Source organism: Varanus komodoensis, unplaced genomic scaffold, assembly GCF_004798865.1.
Source record: "Varanus komodoensis strain SLA01 unplaced genomic scaffold, ASM479886v1 scaffold57, whole genome shotgun sequence".
Lineage (NCBI taxonomy): Eukaryota > Metazoa > Chordata > Lepidosauria > Squamata > Varanidae > Varanus > Varanus komodoensis.
In genome coordinates, this window is record NW_025336182.1 from 3,822,630 (window position 1) to 3,840,998 (window position 18,369).

At 56.1% G+C, this 18,369-nt stretch overlaps 1 long non-coding RNA gene across 1 annotated transcript; it reads left to right on the top strand.

The window, feature by feature from the left end:
• Positions 1–4,354: 4,354 nt before the first annotated feature.
• Positions 4,355–8,564, top strand: LOC123032861. Its single transcript, XR_006416552.1, has 3 exons — positions 4,355–4,513; positions 7,369–7,373; positions 8,553–8,564. It is a non-coding gene; the product is annotated as an uncharacterized LOC123032861 (long non-coding RNA).
• Positions 8,565–18,369: the final 9,805 nt, after the last annotated feature.

Consider the following 18,369-nt stretch of genomic DNA (forward strand, 5'->3'; position numbering starts at 1 on the left):
CTGGGCAAGCCGGACACCCGACGTTCCTTGCTCTCGTCCTTCCGCCCCCCCTCTGTCCAAACTCTCCGGCATTGTTCAGCAAAGCGTCTTGGGGCAGCTTGAACCCTAACTCTTTCCCCAGCGCAGGTTTTGTGGACTCGAGTCTTCTTCATCACACGTATCTGATGAAGGTTTGCAGCTTTGCTACAATCAGCGGATGCCACAATGAATATAAACAACCCATTTAGTTGTCGTTGTTATTGCTATGAGTGTTGTTATCCCAAGCGGGGGTCTAAGGCAGCCTGCAAGGTCATAAAACACATCCTTCGTACATAATTAAAAGCACCAACCGTAAAACCAAGCTTTGAACATAGCACTGCCCCCCATGCACACAGCCTGAAATCAGCCAAGCCGCGCGACCTAGTCGAGTTCCAAAGTCCAGGTGAACAAATATGTTTTTAGCTGTTGCTTAAACCACAACAATGTGGAGTCCAAACACACTTTTCCCAAGGAGGAAATTCCATCACACCCTCATTTCCCCCTTGGTGATCTGGTGACTCTTCTCTTCCTTTTCACAGCCACTCCCGTTCTGCATTTTCTCCATGTAATGGCAACGCAGGCTGGGGGGGGCACCCATGGGACAGGTGAGTACCAGGCTGAACCCCCCCCCCCTTTATTATCCCACCCCTAGCCTCAGCCTCGCCGTGCCCTGCCCTCCTCTGACATCCCACACACAACACGGCTTTGATCGGCTGACCTCTGAGACCTGTCCCGGCCTTTCTTGTCCGCCTCACCTTCTGGTTTTGGCTCCCGACCACCCAGCCCACACCTCTCCTCATTTTCTTGAAAAAAGGGGGTTTCAATTTTGCGTTTTACATTGTTCTTTTCGGACATGCTGTTGACACGAAGGGCCGAGTGGCACAGGGGCTCCCGTGGCGGCTGGCTTGCCCACTAAAGGGCTTGAAAAGTGCAGCCAAGACACAGGTGTGCCTTCTGGAGGGCACCAGGTTGGGGACAGCTTCTGTGCGCTTCAGCCAAGCCAGCCGATGCTTTCTGGACGATACGCTCTTAGGGTGCTGCCTGAAGGAGGCATGGAGGTGAGCGGGGCTGGGCCTGGAGAGAGGGGGCTGGCTTGTGTGGGCCTCATGCCATCTCCCACAAGGTCTTTCCCAGCTCCGAGCCCCCCCCCCCCCCCCCCCCCCCCTCCCTTTCCCCTGGCCCCGCCTCTCTTGGCCGGCTGGTCTGTTTGTCTAGCCCTGGATGGAGAGAGGAGGACGTGACCTCCGGTCCTCCAGTCCTCTTGAATAAACCAACGCTTGGCACAGGGCTGGAGACTCTGGGGGGGGCCTCTTTGATCCCTTCTCTGCCAGTGTTGGGCAAAGACACAATAGGGGGCTAGGAGAGACGCGGTGGGGGGAGCAGGGGGGAAGGGGAGCGACCCCAACCCGGAAAATCAGTGTTTGGGCCAGTAGCCGCCGGCTCTTTAAAAAGCGGGTCGCTTCAGGAATGTCACCAATCTGTTTCAACCGTTTTTTATGCACGTTCCCTCGCAACTCTTCGCAGTGCGATTAATGCCATCTTAAGAAAAGGGCAATGAGATATGGGGGGCTCCAATTGTGCTCAAAAAGAGTCTAAAGAAATATCTCGGAGTGTTTCGCAGCCCCAAGAACAAATTTTATCTCGCTGGTTTCCTGCTTTTATTACATTCCTCATCAGATGTTTTTTTTTTCCCTAAGCATTGTGCAGTATTAAAATGCTTCAAATACAATCAGTTTAAAATGAACAACACATGTGCCAGCTCAGCATAAAATATCAGGCAGGAGAAATGTAACCACATTACCGGAACTGCAGTAAGAAAACACAAAAATACTTTTTTAAAAATAAACATTTTAAACGATTCTAAAGCCTGGGAGAACAGGAAAGCCTTAGCTTGGCTCTGAAAGGATAGCAGCATAATCACCAGGGGAGCGTTCTGCGGCTGGAGGCCACCACCAACAGCGCCCTCACAACCTCAGAACATGGGCAGGGAAAGTCTTGCGTCAAGTAGCGCTCTCTCAGCCAGAGCCAGCTCTCTGCACATGCCCAGAGGCTCCTTCGGCTCCACTGCTTGCCTTTAAATCAGCTGTTGATTTTTCTGAAGCGGAAGAGAAGAAAGTGGCGTCTGGATTACCTATCGCATTAGTATCTAGCAGCCCTGGCTAGGAAAGGGAAGGCCTCTGTTTATGAATAAACCCCCGAAAAGATGTTCTTCTCCCCAGTGAGTTCATGCTCGAAATCGAATTGCGACAGTTGTGCAAAAGAGACAGTGGAGTGCGGGGTGGCAGTGCGGGGTGGGCTGAGCCCCCCAACCATCGTTACAGGGCTGCCACCTCTTGCTTTTAAACCCCCCCCCCCCAGCGTCCGTTTCAGACATGCACTTCGTGGCCCCAGATGAGGCTGCATTTGCAGGGGCTTAAAAGTCAGGCCCCCGGGGACTCCGTCCTGGGAAGTAGTGCTTGCTCTTGTGGCACACGATTTGCACACCCCACCGGCCTGCGTTCCAGAGCGGAGGGGTGGCCGTGTTAGGGCCGCTCCAGCAACACCAAACGAAGGTGCCTTGTCCTCCAAAAGTCATAGGGATTCTTCGTGAGGTGCAGATCTGCGTTAATTGCCCAGCCTGCCTACAGTAATGCGGACCAAAAGACCAGCCAGACTTTGCAGACTCTCTTTAAAATCCATCCTGGGGACAGGGGACGGGGGGCGGCCTGTACTGGCTGCCCCACTTAAGACGGACATGGAGAAGTTGGAACCAATTCAGGACTGGGCTCTAATCGCGGAAGAGAAGGAAGCCTCACGAGGAAACTTAGAGGAGCTCTAGGACGGCCTAGAGAAACTGGACACGATCCCTGAAGGGCTGCCAGGAAAGAGGGAAGGTTTGTTTCCTGCTTCCTGAGAGGGCCATGCTAGGCGGAAGAAGTTAAAGGGACAGGAGGGAGGATCCTGGATGAGCACTAGGAGAAACTTGCAGGAGAAAGCCTTGCGGCTCTTGGCATCCATCCCGGCTGGGGAATGTTGGCTTGTGGGACTTTTTAGTGGGCTTGAAGGTCCTGTTTTCACTGAACCCTAAGAGGAGCTTGATGGTGGGAACTGCAGGGGTATTTATGGCATCTTCTCTCCCTGGGGGTCTTCTGTGGGGTCTTCTGCAGCTCTAGGTGCCCTGCCCTGAGCAGCGGTCTGGACCTGGTGGTCTCCAGCTTAGCCACACTTTCCAAGCCCTTCCAAGACTACTTATGGGGGCTGGAGCCCACTTTGGCAGGCAAGGGGGTGGTCTTTTGTGGCCCCTCAAAGGGTCCTGCCCCCAGAGTCGACCTGGATGGTCCCAGAAAGGTCCACTTTTCCCTCGCTGGCACACGTGAGCTTTCCACAGCTGGTGCCTGGGAGCTGCGGGGCTGGCGCTTCCTGTTCGCCTGTTCAGCTGGCTGCTTTCTTGAGACAAAGAGGGGCGCCCAGCCCGAAAGGGGGCCTGTGAGCAAGTCGAAGTGGTGGGCCTTGCTTCCCCATGAGCACCAGGCTGGCCCAGGAGTGCTTTGCAGGATCAGGGCCCCAGGAGCAGAAAGCAGGCCTTCCTCCTGTTTGTGGGGTGACCACTCCCAGTTCCTAAATCAAAGATCCTAAAGACACCTGTTTGTGTGATCCCTTCTGATGGAAGATGTAGCCAGCTCTTACTTCAAGAAGCCGGAAGAGACATTTGGCTGTACTGGTAAGTCTGACCTTGTTCTTCTAGTGGTTTTTTTCCCCCCGGGTGTGGGGAGGGCAGAAAGCAAATCGCCGAAATGCAGCATATGATGTTTGAAATGCAACTTTACTTTTGTGTGATGGAGGAACTGACTGTGGCTTTTGCGAAGCACATGCGCACACTTTCCCCAGAGTGCTTCCTATAAGCATCTGTGTTGCTGGGCAAAGCGAGCTGGCGCTGGGCGGAGCCGGGGAGCCGGTTGTTCCCCCAGGCCAAGCGAGGTTCTTGCAGGGGCCCCCACCGTGGGAGGGATCCCCTCTGGACCGCCCTGGAGAAGCAGGCTGGCAAGTCAGGGATGGGGGAGGCAGATGGCTGGTCTTCACGGGATGCGCGGAAGTTGCTGCCACTGGAGGGATGCGTGGCCCTGCCTTAGGGGCTTTCCCAGGAGGGTTTGGCGGATTTCAGGTGGCTTCCAGAGACTCCTGCGAGTCCCTTGGGCAGCAAGGCGATCCAGCCGGTCAGTCCTAGAGGAGATCAACCCTGGCTGCTCCTTAGAAGGCCAGATCCTGAAGATAAAACTCAAATACTTTGGCCACCTAATGAGAAGGAAGGACTCCCTGGAGAAGAGCCTGATGCTGGGAACAATTGAAGGTGAAAGGAGAAGGGGGCGGCAGAGGATGAGAGGGCTGGATGGAGTCACTGGGGCAGTTGGCATGAGCTTGGGTGGAGTCCGGGGGAAGGTGGAGGACAGGAAGGCCTGGAGGAAGGTTGTCCATGGGGCTGGGATGGGTCGGACATGGCTTTGCGACTAACAACCAAGTCGAAACCAGAGTGGCCACTGCTGCTGTGGCCCTGGGCTTGCGGCTTCCTCGAGCTCGCGTGGGCCAGCAGAGCTCCGGGTGTGTTCTCAGGAAAAGGCAGCCTGCAGGCCTCCAGTGCCAATTCCTGATTCCCGTCCTGAAGATGGAGGCGAAATTGTGTGCGTGTGTTGCAGGGAGAAGTGGCGGTGGTGGCTGCTTCTCTCCTCCTCCTCCTCCTCCTCCTCCTCCTCTGCTACAAAGAGGTTCTGCTAGTAAGCTATACCCTCTGACTTCAAAACCAGGTGTGAGGTTAGTCTCCTTACTCCTTTTGCAGAACAGTAAATTTGCTCTTCATACTGCCAGGCATATTGGCATATTAAATCAACATTCTTCAAGAGCACTCTTCAACTTTACCCCCAATTAGCAAATTCAGATGCACTGTCAGCCTTTCTTAAAGTTACTGGCTTCACGCGGGGGGGGGGGGGGGGGGGCAGCCTGCCCAGACAACATCCTATTCTTTGCAGAGTGTTGCTCTGTAGGTATTAGCAGATAAGACACAGACGTCTCTGTTTTCAAATTATGCCTTCTGTGGGGAACAACAAAAACCCTCATCCTTCCTCTTCCCCCCTCCCCCCCCACCCCATTCATTGTCTGGTTTCATTTCTGTATTAGCTTCTTTGCAATATCCTCAATTTGTAAAAACAGAATGGAATGGGATTTGTCCAAAAAGGTGGGGTTGAACTCTCCGTCCCCCACCCTCAATTTCCTATGCAGAGGGGCTGCTTGCAATTGGCTGGCTAGTTTGGATTTTCATCCCCCAGCTGGCAAAGACCAATTGGAAGACAGATCTTGTCTTCAGGCTCATATTTGAAGGGCTGCAAGACAAAAGGAAAAACTGCTGGGAGGGAGGAGGAAAGCCTTTGGCGCTAGGCCTTGGCTGCGCCATTGGTGGAATGATCAGGCAGCAAGGAAAACTGTTTAGGGAAAAGAGGAAGCATATTCCGACTTGTGTCTTGGCTGAACTGATGGAGCGACTGCAGTTCCCCCCTTCAGCCTTTTAGACTGGGGAGGGGGGGGGATTTACCGCTGCTGGAAGCCCTCAGAGGATCAGTGGCCAGCGGAAGGGAGGGGCTGGTAGGGGAAAGGGCTCATCCAGCTGAGGAACTGGGAACCGGCAGGGTCTGGCTGGAGCTGCAGGCCAAGGCCCCCTGCCCCGAGCTTGGTGTTTAATTTAGTGCAAGGATGTGTAATAATAATAATAATAATAATAATAATAATAATAATAATTTCGATGACTTGACAGCTCACACATCCTGTGCAGGGCAGTTCTTAGAATTGGAAACGAGCCGTGCTTGTGGTTTGAAGAGGGCCAGAACTGGTGTCCTGTCTCGTCAACCTCCAAAATCCTAGCTGGTGGTAGGATGGTAGTTATGCGACGACAAAAATTGCTCTGCACACATCAGAGCACGGTCCTCTGTGCTCCTTTTTATGACTTCCTGGGCGCTGGGGCCCTGCTTTGGAGAGCCTCAGTCCAAAGCCCCGCTTTCTCGCACACTGCTTGATGCGAACCACTGTGGAAGGACAGCGGATCCCTTCCTCCGCCGCCGATATCCGTGCCGCCATGCGCTGCTTTCATGCGCAGCACCGTGTGCAGTGCAGCTCAGAGGCCGGAGCTTCCGCCTCACCTCCGGGCAGCAAGCCAGCCCTGTGCTGTATGCGCTGCTGCAGGGCTTTTCCCTTCGGGCGTGATATGCGGAAGCGGTCTCTGCTTAAGGAAGAGGGGGGCGAGGTTTCGGTGTGACAGAAACCAGCCCATCTTAGGAGAGGAAATGTGCGCAGGAGAGCACAGTGAGGGCTGCGGAGGAGGCTGGGGGTGGGCCGGGGGGGCACGGCCCCGGTGCTTTGCAGGCCGCTGGATGCAGGGAGAACTCCGAGGCTCGGCAGAACCGGGAAGTTGTGCCAGCTCCCCCCCCCCCGGCATTAATTGTGCCAGGGGGCCCAGGCACTGTTTGCCTCCCCCGCGAGAGAGAAGTGGAGAGAAAGAATCAGGCTGGCATGCCCTCTGTTGCTGCAAACGGCACTTTGATTCCGCCTGGAATTCTGCTCCAGGGATGAGAGAAGGGTTCTTTTCTTCCGTCTTTTTCTTGCATAGATTGGCCACAGCTCTGGGGTGCAGGCCACCGTTCAGCCCGAGGCCTGTGTTCCTGGTGGGCAGGACTGGAAGCAACGAGGGTGGGCCCAGAACGCCAGTACTGGGGGAAATGGAAGGCAGGAGGCTGGGACCGTGAGCGGTTGCGCCTGTAGCGTCGAGCAGGAGGAGCTGTGCTGGCTGCTTCTTGTGGCTGTTGCAATTCCGTGGGCTACGCATCAGGGTGGGATGGCAGCATTGGAGCATGTCGTGGTGGTATAAACCCTCATGGGGTGCGGGGAGGAAGACAGCTCAGGGTCTCCCTTTAGGATTTCCATTCCCTAATAAACATTCCTCGGATGAGGCTCCTTCCTTGTGGGGACCTGGGCGTTGCTCTATCCTCTCTCTTCCGGAGCAGTCATTTCCCACGATCAGATCTTTCTTGCCCCTATTATTAGAAAGGAGGCCTCCCTGCCCCCATCGCTGCAAGTCACAAATCCCGTAAACAGTGCGAATATGGAGTTCCTACTTCTTCCTTCCAGGGTTTCTGAGCTCGCATGGCACCCCGTCAGCAGGGGAAGCAGCTCTCCCCCTTGCCGCCTTTCCGCAGGGGATGGCATGGGGGACCAGCTGCCCTTTGATTATCTGCCCCACACTTGGAGCAGCCGAGCAGTGCAAAGGCCCTGATCCAGTGCCAGCTCCTGGCCTTAGGGACGAGGCGAGAAGGCACGAGCACATTTCCCCAGCAAGAGTGCAACACGCAGCCCGATGCAACACGCAACCCATCCCATTCTGGCCAAACCGCCTCCGAAGCCCACGCGCGCGGTTTAAAGTTTCATTCCCTCGAAATCCCTCCTTATCTCCAATCAGTGACTTGCACTCAACACAGAAGGTGCTTGCAGGCTGCTCGGAGGACCCCAGAGCCACACTCCTGGCTCTGCTAGAAGGCTCACCAGCTGATTTCTGCAGAAAAGGGGGCGCAGCAGACCTGCTTCCTTTCCTCAGCTCCTTTGGAAGCTGCCCTCCCATCTTGCCAGGATGCGTCCCACAAGCTTAATAATGTGCCATGTGGTTCAGTTTATGAGGGTCTACTCTGATGGGAGAGGGAGCTCTCCCAGCTGTCTCACGGCCAGGTTGGGGGACCGCCGCTTTTTCCACAGCCCTCTTCTCTACGAGATGCAGGCACAGACACGTTTGTGGACAGGTGCCTCGGTTCCAGCTGGCTTTGTGTGTGATGTACACAAAGATTAGATGTCTCCTGCCAGGAGCAGCCAGCTGGTGAACAGGGCCGTGCCCCTTATGCCGCCTTTGGAAGCAACCTCTCCCATCAGGGCTAGGCCGTTTCTTTCGCGTTGTTTCTTCAACGTGAGTGCCTGTTTCTAGGAGAAAAACACACGCACCTTGCAGTTTTAGAGTGAACACAAAGGTTATGTGCCATGGCCCCGATCATGTCAGCTCAATTCCTGTGGGCCTTTCTTTAGTGCCAGCTCAAAGCAGGCAAATAACAGAAAACAGAAGCACCTTTCCAAGCAAAGCAGCCACGGAGTGACCGCGGCCCCTCCTCATGACCTCAGGGAGAGGTCATTGTCGGAGACCTGCCTGAACCCAGCAAGCCAAGACCTTTCCAGGATGCACATCCCGGATATTATTAATTGTGGACATTTCTGCCATAGCGAAGAAATGCCAGTTTGCTTCTGCCTTCAGAAGCGATATGCCTCAGAGCGTTAGCTTGCACGGGTGCACCGGGGCATCTTGCCTTCTTCATGCCCCACTTCGGGGTGACTTTGCTGCTTCCAGGAAGAGCCCTTCTGGGCCAGATGAGCTGAGGGGGCAGAGCAGGGCGCCTGCTGGGGAAACACGCAGAAAAGTGGCGCAGGGCACTGTGGCTTGTCCCAAGAATCCCCAGTTTCTTTCTCTCTTTTAAAATAAGAGATCATGTTTCAATGCCTCGCACAAGGAAGGTGTTTTCAGACATGGAAGGGGAAAGCCCACTGACACCGCCAAAGATGTCCGCACATCTGGCCAGCTGGATTTAGAGGAAGAACAAGGCCCAGGATGGCCCTCGTTCCAGTCCTTATGTAAGCCACAGAAAGGGACAGTTTTCGGAAGAAGCCAGCACGGCGGAGCACAGAAAGAGCCCCTGGGCCGCCGGATCTGGGATTCCCAGGCTGGGCGCGAGGGAAGGCTAGGCTGCCTCGCTCTGCAGGGCCCCTCCCGGGCAGGAAGCCCTGCCTCATCACTGCGGCGAGCACTCGGCCTCGGCCACACGCGCGTGAGTCAGGGGAGAGGCAGGCGCTGACTCAAGGCGGGCGGCTCTGCATGCCTGGTCCTGCCCCGGCGGCACCGTCCAGTCCGTTGCTCAGCGGCGCGTGAGAGCCCGCGCCGGCCCTGCGAGGAACACACTGTCCTGCCCGTGTGCTGACGCCAGCTGCTCTGCCTGCCTGCCTGCCTCCGCGAGGCTGCTGGCAGAACACACGTGCGCGCCCGAGAGAGGCGCTAGCTGACTCGGCAGGAACGGGGCCCATTGCGTGTGTTGGGCCCCCGCCCAGCAAAAAGCCACATCCCCCCCCGGGTGCTTCCCCATCCCTTCTTCTGCAGCTGGGCCCGCTGCCTAAATTGTCAGCTCGCGGGGGACAGGGACCTCGGGCTCCGTGGATGGGGCTCTGCTTATCATCGCGTGAGAGGAGCTCCCTCCCAGGTTCCACCCGTAGCCCCTCAGGGTGGGGCTGGGGGGAGCCCCGCGTCCAGAGACCTGGGGAGCCATGCAGGGGAAACCAGAGCGGTGCCCCGGGGTTCTGGCGGGGGGCTCGGAACCTGCCTGCCTGCGCGAGCATGGCAGCATCCCGTAACGCGAGCGCCTCGTGTCCGGATAAGTACACGGACCACAGGGCTGCGCTCTGAACAGACCCCTCCTGTCAGGGCTGGCGTCCGTGCCCTCCCACAACCCCCCCGGCGCCGGCCATACACGTGGGGCAGAGCCACAGCGCTGGCCGGCTCCCAACAGCCGAGCCCCACTGTGGGCCCAGAAGGGGGCAAAAGGCCACTGCAAACCCGGGGGCGGGGGACCAGGTGCCCACTCGCTTCTCAGCCCCCCTCCTGGCAAAGCCACCTGTCAGGACAAGCCCAGGTCACGTGTGCTAGCCCTGGACCCGATTCCGGATTGAGACGTGTCTAGAAAACCGGTTTTATCCATGAGGCTCTGGAGTCGCACAGCTCGGAAAACGCCTCGCTTGGCTTGAACACCTTCCACAGAATGGGGGATATTAAGGACGGGTGGTAGTTGCCACGAGCCGCAGCGTTGAGGGGAGCAGACGGGGCTACCTCCTTCATCACAGCTGGGACTCTCGCCCCGTGGGGGGAAGCGCCCATCCCCCCCGGACCCCCCTCGCCAGCTGCAATTAGCTGGGCGTTAATGGATGGACTCTGGTCTGTTTGAGAAAGGGGGCAGTGGGAATCCAGGGTGTGTGGCGGGTGGTGGGGTGCAGGTTTGAATAAACACATGGAGCATTATTAGTGTTTCTGGGCTGGAATCTTAACCAAGCAAACTAGGAAGTGAGCGCCAAAGGACGCAGCAGAGAAACTGTCATTTCTGAGACATAATAGTTCTCTTCTTTATAACCCCCCCCCCCCAGGCCACACCAGCGTCAGGTAGACTAAAACTCCCGAATCTTCCAAACTGAATGTATTTATTTTATTTTCGTACCACCCATTAACCAAGACAGTTCTCTGGGCAGTTTGCAAGATCGAAAAATAGAGACAAACACACTACAACAACAAATCAATAGAACACTGATAAAATAACGGCTGCAAAAGAGCAACAAGGACCCACAACAGCTGCGCTCTGTATAGCAGCAATAAGCCCAGTAAAATACAAGATAAATCAATAGCTATAAAAAGATTTAAAAATTATCTGGCTATTAAAATATTGGGTGGATAAAAAGGGGTTTACCCGGTGCTGAAAAAGATAAAGAGTGGGCACCAGGCGCAGCTCCCGGGGAGCCGATTCCACACTTGGGGTGCCACAGCCAAAAAGGCCCTTCCCCTTGAAGCCCCCCCGCCCTTATTTCCTTTAGGGGGTGGCTCTTTGCGAAGGACCTCAGAACCGGACAGCAAGCCTTCAGAAGCGCTTCCTCAGAGCAGTCCGAGGTCGTGTGCCAAGGAAGAAGCACGGGACCCTCTTTTCTGGGGGGGCTGCAAAGGAAAGAGGCGGGTCGGTTGCCTTCCCCCCCTTCTGTGCCACCCCCGCCTGGCCGTGGGCTGTGTGCGCACCTGTGCGAACAGCCCCCGCCCCCACCAGGGGCTGTTCGTGGTGGGTGGCAGGTGCCTTCATGCCGAGTTCCTGCGATGCCCTCAGAAGTCTCGCCCCCGCCCGCGGTTCACGCAGGGATGCAGCTGCCTCGGTCCGCGCACTTCGCCCTGCAGCGCGTAGCGGCTGCCCTCCTTAGCAACACAACTGTCTCTGTGCTGGCATGGAGACTCCCTCGCCTGCTGGTGGGAAATGGGGCATCTCGCTCGGAAAGCCTTTTGTGTGTCCAAGAGGCTCCCCTGATTCATGGTGGCGTGACGGGCCTCTTTGGTTCTCACTGCCACCCCCTTCGGGCACTGAACCAAACTTTCTAAGAAAACACCGAGGGCTGAATGGGAAAGGTGCCGGCGCAAAGCTGGCAGGAGTAAGTTTCGCACCCCATTCCTCAGCCCTGTGCCCTGGAGACTCGGAGAGGTTAGGTGTTTTCTCCCAGGCCTTCCAGAGAGACTGTGTCGAGAATCGTTCTGCTTTCTCCTTGCCCTCTGGGCCAGCAGCCGATGCCCGGAGCACAGATCTGGCGAGAGAGAGGAGGAGGCTGCTTGAGAGACAGTGCAGCAGTTACCATGCCAGATTGGCTCTGTGGCCCGACACGACGCAGGCTGGGTGGCTTTGGGCAGCGTCCTTCCTTCCACAAGGCCGTCCAGTTTCCCCTAAAGGCTCGTGCGATACCTGGTCCATTGGGCAGACCGCAGGCCGGCCGTGAAGCTACCGAGCACGGTCCCCAGCTGACCTGCCCCGGGCTGGGAGATCCCACAGCGCTGTTCCACCGCAGAGCGCCCCCACCCCATTCCCCGAGCATCCATGCGCTGCTCCTCAGCTTCAGCTGCCTCTTGGGGGGGGGGGCGGCGAGCAGGAAGCACTGCGCGCAGGAGACGAGAGCGGGGCCGGGATGCTGCTCCCCTCGGCTGGCCGGCGTGCCCTGCACCAAGGCTCCGAACAGTGGGGGGGACCTCAGGCCTCCCGTGCCCACGGGGCTCTGGCTCTCTTGCCCCCAGACAGGGGCCCAAGCTTTTCCTGGGCCAAGATGCCACACTAGCAGTGTGATCTCTGTAGACAAGGAGGGGGCGTGGAGTGTGTGTCTCCCTGTCGCTTGTTGGCTTTGTGCAAGAGGCGGAGGAACCCAGCCAAAAAGCAATATGCAAAACTCCCCCCTCCCCCCTCCCTCGCACACGTACACCTTTTCTCATTTGGTTTGTGCCATTCTTGCTGTGGCAGTGGAAATGGGCTTTTCCGTGCGTTAGTTTCCAATTGTGCTAAGCCGAGAAGCTGCGGAGTGCGGGAGGGTGTCTGGCTGCGGAGTGCGGGATTGTGTCTGGCTGCGGAGTGCGGGATTGTGTCTGGCCGCGGAGTGCGGGATTGTGTCTGGCTGCGGAGTGCGGGAGGGTGTCCGGAAGGCTGCAGAAAAGGGGGAACAAAGGGGTGCACAGCAGTTGGGGAAGCACAAGGGCCGGGGGCCCAAGAGGGGAGCTCCGTCGGGACTAAACCGTATTGCGGCACAATTCGGCCGTTCGCACTTAGTTGCTAAAATAGGTTGCGCAGGAATGGAAGTCCCTTGAGAGAATGGAGACATGTTGGCTGATAGGTCATCCTTCCCTTATTGCAAATTGTCACAAAACCGTCATTCTCACATGAGGTTATCGTAGAGAAGTCTTTCATGGAGTCTGGTGTAGGGAAGTGGCCTGTGCCAGGAATTCTTGGATTAGGAAGAGAAAGAGGAAATTAGATCATTAACAGGAAATACCGATCTTTTTGTCAACATCCCTGGACTTTCCTGACATCGAAGAACATAGCCAAGGACACTGAATCCAACCAAAAGTCTCTGCCCAGCTTCCTGTTTCTAACAGGGTGCAGCTGGGAAGTCCAGAAAGAGAGGCATGAAGGGCAACCTCTGGCTGGTAGAGTGCTTCTGAACCTGGAAGCTCCATTGAGCACTTGTAGCTGGTAATATTGCTGCATGAATTTATACTCCACCTCGTTTTTTTCTTGCAAGGAGCCCAGGCTGATTTGTGTGGTGCTGCTTCGCTCCTTCCTCTCCTCTCAACAACCCTGTGAGATGGGTGAGGCTGGGAGTCCGTGACTGGCCCCAAGTCACTCCGTGAGCTCTGTGGCTGCGCGGGGACTTGCACCTAGGTCTGTCAGGCTGGCCCTTGCTAGACTCTTCCCGCCCATGGGACTGTCTGAGTCCCTTTAAAAGCCGTATTATCGTGCCTGCGGTGTGTTGGGAGGGCTCACCGCACCCCTAGCTTTGCAAAGAACCGGGGGCCGCCCATGACAGGACGGCAGTGTGCGGGACCGGGAGCCACAGGAAGGCACGGATGCCAAGATACGTGGACCGCGTGGGGGCACCCACCCTGCCACGAAGGGACACGTGTCTGTTTCACAGCATCTGCGCTCCGCCTCCGCGCCCCAGCGAGGCCTTGACCAGCCCCGAGGGGTGCGTGGGCGGCAGGGACGGGAAGTCTCGGGGCAAAGAGCGTTTGGATGAGCATGCAGAGCCCGGAAACGCGGCCGCGCCTGCAGGCTTTCACCCAGCTGAGGGTGGGACTCTTGGCGCTCGGCATCCTCGGGCGGAGGCCGTGGCTGCCAGCGAGAGCAGAGCGGTGGAGCAGTTCAGAGCGTGCCTGTGGCCGCGGCCAGCGATGGATTGGAAAACCTCGGCCTTGGGCCACGGCGATTTCTAGCCCGATCCAGCAGGGCCTTTCCTGCACTTTTCCATTTAAGATGCAATCCTGTGCATGTCTGGACAGAAACGTTCCTGCGGCTCCCGGCATGTGGTGCTTTTCTCTGCTCAGTCCTTTCTAGCACTGCATTGCCTTCAGCGGAGTCGCCCCTGGACGGGCGTAATGGACAGAGCCATCGGTCCGAGCCTGCATGGCTTTCCATAGGCCTTGTGATTGCGTCTTTCAGAGGGGAACCTCCATATTCCAAGGCAGTCTATCTCTTGTGTTTGATGCCATGGAGAGTGAGCAGGAGGGCTCTTCTGTTTGTAGGCCTCTCCGAGCTGCGCTATATATCGGACGGCTGCAGTAACAGGCCTGTTCTAATGTGCTTAGTTCTGTTTTTGTCCAAGCCGGCCCTTCTCACCTTTACATCTCCGTTCTAGTCCCCTGAAGCACAGTATTAACATCGAGGGCATTGCTTTGTTAAATCAAAGTACAGAGAAAGGTCCTCATATACTGCAAAGGGTGTTTTCTTAAGTTATGCGCTTCCACACACCCACCCCTCCACGAAAAGGGACATAAAACCTCCATTCCGTGGCCAGGTGCGTTGGACTTTCCCAAATCAGCACCCCTCCAGGTGTTGGAACTACACCTCCCCATCATCCCCATGTTGGCTGGGAATGATGGGTCTTGCAGTTCCCACACATGTTGGGGGCATAAAGATGAGGGAGGCCAGCACACGCATTCAGCGTCGCAAACTAAAACCGAGCCGCAAGTGTTGAAAGCCAAACCTCCTTGAATTGGTGGGGCTGGTTGTGTATGTGCGTGTACACACACACACACACACACACAGACACAGCTTTCCGGCATGTTGGAACATGCCTTCCCCGAAATGCTGGGCGGGTGGCATTCAGGTATAAGCCAAGCCGGAATCCGATTTCGGCCGCCTTGTTTACCTTGGATCTGGCTGGAGTTGAATCAGGCCTTTGGAATGTGTCTCCGCGGGGACATAAAGTTCAAAACAGGCAGAGCCCAGCAGACACATGGGGGGGCTTAGGCCGGCCTGGCCCGGCCCCCCGCCTGCCCCCCCCCCCCCGGCCCCAGCCGATTTGGCTCTCGCACCGCTCCCAAAGAGCAGGAGGGCCGACGGGGGAGCCTTACCCCTCCTCCTCCTCTGCCGGACCCTCCGCTGCCTGCCCTGCAGGACACGTGTTGGTGGGTGCACTTTGCACTTTGCACATGGCAGGCAGCCCTCTTACCTCCAGAGTCGAGGTGTGCAAGACGGGAAGCGAACAGGTAGGCAGGTCCTGCTACTGCTGGCGCAATCTGGTAAGGCAGGTTGCTGGAACGAAGCAGATCTCTAGAACCCACCACCTGTGCCCCCCCATAGCCCCCCCCCAGGCAGGTGCCCCAAGAAACACCTCTTGAATGTCCCCCTGGGGTTCATACACGTAGTCTAAGCATATCTGGTGTGATGAGAGTTCTCCCATTTCTGCTAAAACTGAAAATGAATGAAGAGGCAGTTGTGGTTCTGCAAAGGAGGAAACAGTAAATTAAAAACGGATGTTTTTGTTTATCTCGCACTGCTTGAAAGACAAAAGGTGGTAAATTAAAGGATAGTGATTTAGCAAGTTGTTTACAATTTTATTTTAGCTTTGATGCCTTCTACTTCAAAGTGTTGTGAGCCGTCCAGGGACTCGGAGTGATTGGACGGCCTAGAAATATCCCAAATAAACAACAAACAAACAAATACAGCCCCCCACCCCACCCCGCTGGGTTCGATGCCAGGGGTTAAACGCTGCTGTCGTCGTAGCTCCGAGAACCAGCTAGATGGGAGGCCGAGCACCCTCCAGACGCTTCTCATAGCCTATTTTAAATCCAGGTTTTACTAGTGAGATGCACAATTCAGCATTATTATAGGAAGAGATATAAAGGTGTAAATAAAGGGGAAGAGCAGAAGAATTGTGTAAGGGAAGGCAGTTTCCACAGGTGGGGTTCAAAATCCAAAGCAGACTGCGGGAGCAGGACTGGGGACCCCAGAACCAGGCGGACGGATGCCGATGAGCTCTAGCCGCTTAACTGATTTTCAAATTGAGCCATTTTAAGTTTGCCACATAGAAAGCTGCCCCTGGTCACCAGAACATAGAAACAGAGCGAGTCGGAAGGGGCCTCCGAGGCCATCTAGTCTGACCCCCGACTCTGCTCACGACATGTCCACCATGTGCATGTCCAGCCTGTCCTTGAACACCCGCACCAATGGGGCCTCAACGACCTCCCGGGGAAGCCCATTCCACACTTGGGGGCCTAACTGTCAGGAAGTGCTTCCTGGCATCCAAATTGAACCTTGATTCCCTGAGCTTTGCTCCCTTGGAGCGTGTCCTGCCTTCCTCTGCAGGGGAGAACAGGTCTCTACCCACCTCCGTGTGACACCCCCTCACATACCTGTATGTTGCCAACAGATCCCCTCGGAGTCTCCTCTTCTCCAGGCTGGAGAGACCCAGTTCCCTCAGTCTCGCCTCATACGGCATCCCCTGCAAACCGGCCACCAACCTTGTGGCCCTGCGCTGCACTGACTCCAACCTGGCTATATCCTTCCTGTAACGAGGGGCCCAAAACTGAGCACAATACTCTAGTTCTGGGCGCACCAGAGTCGTGTAGAGTGGTAGTAACACCTCTCTTGATCTAGAAGCCATGCTTCTGGCTATGCAGCCAAGGGTGGCGTTCGCCCTCTTGGCCACCGCATCACACGGCTGGCTCATGTTCAGCCTGCAGTCAGCCAGCACCCCGAGGTCCCTTTCACAAGTGCTGCTCTCCAGCCACTTGTCCCCTAACCTGTACTTATGACACCCATTCCTATGCCCCAAGTGCAAGACCTTGCACTTACCCGCATTGAACGCCATCCTGTTGTCTCCTGCCCACTTCCATGGTCTGTCCAGATCCTTTTGGATCTGGAGTACCTGCTCCTCAGTTGTGGCCACTGCTCCAGTTTTAGTATTGTCTGAGAATTTGATTAGCAGACGGTTCACCCCTTCTTCCATGTCAATTATGAAAAGATTAAACAGGATCAGCCCCAGGACAGAGCCCTGGGGGTCCCCGCTTGTCACTGGCCGCCATCCCGATGATTCCCCACTTATAGTTACCCTCTGCTTTCAGTCAGTCGAAACTTAGAAACGGAACGAGTTGGAAGGGGCCTCCCGGGCCATCTAGCCTGACCCCCGGCTCCAGCCGGCTCAGCTCACGACATGCACACCATGTGCGTGTCCAGCCTGTCTCGCAGCACATTGTTATCACCACCACTGCCTCTCGTGCAGTTTTGCAGTGCTCGTCCCCAGACACGCTCAGAGTTTGTCTTCAGTCATTGCTGAGAAAAGACCGGCCAGCGCACATATCACACCTTCCTAACACATGCAATAGACAAGCCGTTCCCCGCAAGGCCCCCATCCAGAGATCTGCACCCAGGCCTCTGGCATCCAAACCAAACCACCACCGATTTGCCACCCTGCATCCCATCCTGTGCGCCGCCCAGAACGCCCCCGCATTTGCCGCCACCCCGAGGCCTCCCAGACCAGGGGTCACGCTCCCCCAGCGGACCAGGACGGCTTGCTCGCCTGCCTTTTTCACGCAGTCCCAGCCTGACAGGAAGGGGGAGAAACTGGTCCAGTGTCTCAGCATCACTTGGTAATGTGGGGGCACCTGCTGGTAAAATGTAGTAGTGCCACTCAGGCAGCGCATGGAACTAAAGGTGCAGGGCAGCTCTCAGCCCACGGGCCGGAGTGGTGGGCACAGCCCAGAGCGCACGAGCAAAACAGCAGCCCGGTCCCATTCCCGCTTCTACTGCCAGGAACGGACCTTTAAGATAGGCCTTCCAACCTGTTCGAATGTGTGGAGCGCCAGCCCCGCGGGGCTGGGGAACCCCGGAAGGCTGTGTTTTCCTGCGCGGCCCACGGTTCTGCACCTCTGTAGACGCCGGGCGAACCGGATGAACCGCCCGCTCAGGAATCAGGCTGCTTCGGAGCTCTGGCAACGCACCGGAGGCCCTGCTGGACTGGATGGGCCAATTATCTGTCTCCGTATGAGGCAGCTTAATGTCAGACGCTTCAGCCACGATTTCATAAGATGAGGCAGCCTGCGATCGGCGGAGGCAGCCCAGGCGCCTGGACTCGATGGCAAACCGGCAACATTTATGTAGGTGCCAAGCCAGGCACCAACTGCAGGAGGAAATGAAGAGGTTGAGGACTCCTGGGAGCAGCCTGCCACTGATTCTGAGAGGGAGACCTTTTCATCTGCTGCAGAACAGGTGACAAGCCAGTAACAGAACATATACAGCCCTTTTTAAGTTAAAAAAAATTGTGCATATGTTTTTATTCGGTGTTCCTAACCGAAACAACAGATGGAAAGAGGAGCATTAGAAAAGGGGGCAGAAACAAGCAAACCCGACCCAGACAAGCCAATACAAAAGAAAGAGGGAAATGCCGGCAACCCCGATTTGTACATTGCACAAAATGTCAGCGGAAGCACTAGAAACTGCGAGGAAAGCAAAACTCTTTGGATGTTGGCTGTGAGATGATTGTCTCTAAACACTGCAGCAGAAAAGGAGCGGGGAATTCAAAGCACCTTAAAGGCCTTTTCTTTTGAGAAGAACCGAAAACGTGTCATTTTCACTTAAAAATGCAGAGTTACCTCTGTTTTCTTAGATGCCATTGTCAGTTAGCAGAAATAACTGAGATGTCTCCATTTTCCGGAAGAGCGGAGGGAAAGGGAATGAATCGTGATAAGGGGGG